The sequence below is a fragment of the Catharus ustulatus genome, chromosome 14, assembly GCF_009819885.2.
Source record: "Catharus ustulatus isolate bCatUst1 chromosome 14, bCatUst1.pri.v2, whole genome shotgun sequence".
Classification (NCBI taxonomy): domain Eukaryota; kingdom Metazoa; phylum Chordata; class Aves; order Passeriformes; family Turdidae; genus Catharus; species Catharus ustulatus.
In genome coordinates this window covers 5,000,929-5,005,285 of record NC_046234.1, presented here as the reverse complement: position 1 = coordinate 5,005,285, position 4,357 = coordinate 5,000,929, and positions in this window count along the sequence as shown.

Genomic DNA, 4,357 nt, shown 5'->3' with positions numbered 1-4,357 from the left:
GCCTCCTGGCAGGGAACTGCTCTGACTTCAGGAGGAAAAGTGAAAAGGAAGGAATGAGAAAGGAAAGAGGAGAGAAAAGCCTTTATCTTCTCATCCAGCTGTTGTAATCCACCGGAGATGATGACTTAAAGTCAGCACCCACAGACTCACGCGGAGCACTAGAGTTTCTCAAAGATGTCAAGAGGGGAATTGCTTGAGCAGGTCTGTGCAAAGAGCAGTGTGTGAATGATGGACTGTCCTGCTTTTCCTCTGGCAGTGGCAGGAGGAGAGGAAAAAACAAAAGGAAAGGGAGGGCAGGCACAGCAGTAAGTTCCGCTGCAGGACACAGCTGGCTCAGTGTCCTGGCTCCTGTCTGGGAGTAAGATGAGGAAAGGGAGGGTTGCAGAGGCAGCAGAATTTAGGTGTGGTCTTTGCCCGGTCTCACCTTCTCTGTCACCTCTGAAGAGAAGGAGAGCGGGTTGCCAGGGATGCAGATGTACACATGTGACTTATCCCTGTCTCTGGGATGCCTGCACCCCAAACAGTGATGATTTGGCCACACAACCTTGCCTCAAGCCATATGGGAGGGAGTGGGTTGGGGTGATCCCTGGAGTTCCCACCAGGTGGTCCTCTTCTCCCAGGGTCCTGCAGTAGAGCTCAGAAAAGATGCACTGAAATGTTTTTGCAAATTTCTTTCATTTTACTCACTAATATTCAATCTCTCTTTTCAAAAGCCCCTGAAATCCCCTCCCCTCATCAATGCACACACGTGTGCTCAGGCACACACGCTACCACGTCGTTGTCCCTTGGCTCACGAAGGCAGGAAGATGAGGAGGAACGCCCTGCATGGTCCCAGCATCCCCTGGATGAGTGAGGTGGGGAAATGTCCCATAAATCATGTCACAGGGCAGCAGGAGTGCAACAGGGGCAGTGACCCCTTTGGTGACAGTCCTAGTGTGTGCAGAAGCATCCATGCTTCCAGATTTTGGTGACTGGGAAACAGAGAGATGCAGTGGAGATGGTGGAGGGATGGCTTTTGGGAGTCTCTCACATGAATCCTCAGCACAGGGCAGAACTGATTCCTTCACACCACCCACCTTGCTCCTGGGGAGGCAAAGAGTGAGTGAGAAACATTTTCTCTGACTTGTACACCCACAGTTGGCTCCATGACTAGCCTGGGGCTTCTTTTCTTTGTGAGCAACAACTCACCTCACTTTTCCCAGCAAGCATTTTGGGGCAAAGCAAGTGGTGTGTCACATTTGGGGATGCACCAGGGTTCTTTGCATCCTGCCTTACTGCAGTGAAGCAGAAGAGTACTCAATACTGGAGGGATGAGAGTTTTCTGGGAGAGATACAGGAGGTCTGGGCTGTGCTTCAGGCACCAGTGTCCCCTGGTATGGATGTGACTTTCAGTCATCCCATCTGGGAATCTCCTGGCACTGTGAGACTCGCCTGTATGGGCTTCCAGAAACAAGCAGATGGGGAAAACATCGCCAAGCAGACAACACGACCACAAAGAAGGCAGCATGGGGTGGGCATGTGGGAGGGTTGGGATAGGCTGCCAGGAGGGGTGCTCCAACTCTGGGTGCCGGAGTTCTGCATGGGGTAACACAGAAGCTTCTTGGCTCTAACCCTGGCAGGGATGCTCTGGACACCATGGGATGACAACATCTAGAGATCACAGAGGAAAAGCATCCCTTGGGATCTGCAGTGGCAGGAGCCTGGAAACAGTCAGAAATTAATGGCTGTGACACTGGCAAGTGCTGAATTAACCACTTTCAGCTACTGGGAGGCAGCTCCATGTTCCTGGCCCAGAGAAATAAGAGTAAACCTGAGAGACAAGGTCTAACCCAGGGGGTCAGAAAGAAAATATTATGAAGATACTCAGGGCTGTGGGAAAGGGAATCCAGGTGTGAAAATTGGAAGTAACTTGGGGAGGGAGCCCAGATCCTGGCCTTCATGCCAGGAAGCAGCCGCTTCGTGCAGGCACACAAGAGCCGGTGTGGAGCAAATCAGGCCAAGGACAACTGGACATAAACAACAACTCCTCCTCGGCCCAGCATGCCAAGCTGGGCCCCACATGCTCCAGCAGGAGTAAGCATGGTCCCAGCCAGTGGGTGCCATTAACAGCTGTGAGGCTTCCAAGGGCTCTGCAAATCCATGTGGGAGCCTTGCAAACTGTCAGCATCACCCGTGTCTGGGCAGGCAGCAGCTGTGCCTTTAAGAAAGCTGCAGAAAGGCATTCATATTCCAGTCCTGCCTAGAGCTCATCTGCCCATCCCCAAGGGCACTGTCCTCCTCTGCAAATGTGATGGAAAAGCCACAACAGGCTCCTGCCATGGAGACTCTCAGAGAAATATATTTTGCCAGAGTCAAGGACCTACACGCATGCAGAAAGCGCTGGTTTTTTCTCTGAAATGTGCAGTTCTCAGAACAATAAAACATTGGAGCAGATAAAAATTACTCAGAATAATTTGAACCGTATCCAATCTCTTCAGGAATTTTTTTGTGTGTGTGAGAGAAAACACGTGACTCGTGACAGCTTCTCAGGAACTCTGTGTATCTCAGAAGCAGCAACCATGCACAGGGCACTCACCCTTCCCAGCACCAGGAAAACGGCTGTGCCACATGGCATAGATCTGTTTGGAGGACCAGGCAAGGCCCCTTATATCAGCCCTTCGAAGCTACTGCATCCCAGCAGTGATGGAGCAAAGAGGGGCTGCAGCCCAGTACAGTTCTTGGATGGGCAAAATCACAAACACAGGGACCCCCAGGGAACAGCAGTGCAGCAGGGCTGATGCCATCAACACCCCTGAGTATCCAGGAAATCTAACCCTGATGGATCTATCCAAGCATCAGAATAGAAATACTGACATGGAGGAGGTCCCAAAACTAAGCCTGCTTTCCTTTGCTGGATTTCCCTGCAGTAAGTGGGTCAGTGGAGCATTTCTGCTTTCTCTCTTGTTCCTCACATCAGAGGTGTTTCTGAACGAGTCAGGAAGCAGAAGCACTTGCTGGAAGATCCCATGGGCTGGTGAGCTCAGCCTGGCCATGGAGGCTGGAAAGTTTTGGTGGTGCCAGGAGGGAGAGAAAGCCTTTGAGATGGGGAATGGTGTTTCATGCCTGTGCCTCCAAAGCTGAACACCCAGAAGGCACCTGGCAGGGAGCTGCAATGGCTGTGGGCTACTGAGGTACTACTGCTGGGTTTGCTCCTTGCCACCACCCCTGTGCCACTCACTGCACCAGGTTGTGCCTGACCCTAATCAGGAGCTCCTAATCCTGAAGCACCCCCACCTCGTCAGCCCAGATTCTTCTCTACTGCTGGAGGAAGCTGAGCACCTGCTCAGATGAAGATGCATGTGTGCTAGGAAAGATGAGGCCATGCTGCAGGTGCCCAGGCCATCAGATGCCCTTGAAACAATGTGTGCAGGAGAGCCCACGGCTGGAGGTACCAAACGAGACCTGCCTGGCCCCAGGGCATGAGGGCATCCATTTGTTCAGGGCAGGGGAGACATGTGTTGTACAGGGATGGAAGCCTGTCATGTACCAGACATGCAGGAGACCCCAGTGCCACCTGACACTGGTGTTCAGATTGGATTTCTAGGGGCCAACTTGCCTCCAGCCATCCCTTCCCCAGTCACATCGTTTCCTTCCATGCCCAGGGAAGTGCTGTCCTATCACTCTATCACTTTGGTCTGGCTGTGTACACAGTTCCCCTAATCAGGACAGCGCAGGAAGCACGTGGGATATTGCTGCAGTTCCCAACACTTCCCAACACGTCCCAACCTACGTGCAAGGAGCAACGAGGCGCTGGTACATTTATGTGGGATTTCCTCACCAGCGCAATGAGTGCTGCTGTTAGTTCCTAGAAGAGTGTTTAGTTCCTAGAATATTGTTTGTTCCCCTACCTCTCCCACGCCACCCACACTCCTGCTCCCACTCACATACTGCTTCCCACTAACCCCAAATGAGGGTCAAGTCTCTCTGTCACAATCTCTCTGTGAGACTTTATTTTTGCTTGTTGTGTTTCAGGGTTTCCATCTTTGCTATACCCTGGGCAGCCGCATCCCCATCTGGGAAGTAGGTGGCATTTGTTCTACAGGAACTCAAGCGAGCAATGGCCCAGAAACCAGAGGTGTCATAATTTCAGGGGAAACAGTAAAACGTGTTCCCACCAGGCAGCATGTCCAGGCTGCCCAAATTGGCTCTGGGGCAGAGGCACAAGAAGCCACAGCTGGGAGTGCTGGCTGCAGCACTGCAGCATTCAGGACCCCCAGGCTGCTTCCAAAACATCTGAACTCCAGGTGTGCCAGGGTGCTCAGCTATCCAGAATGCTGGTGTGTTTGGGGCCCTTTTAGCAAGTGGCAAAAAGCACTGT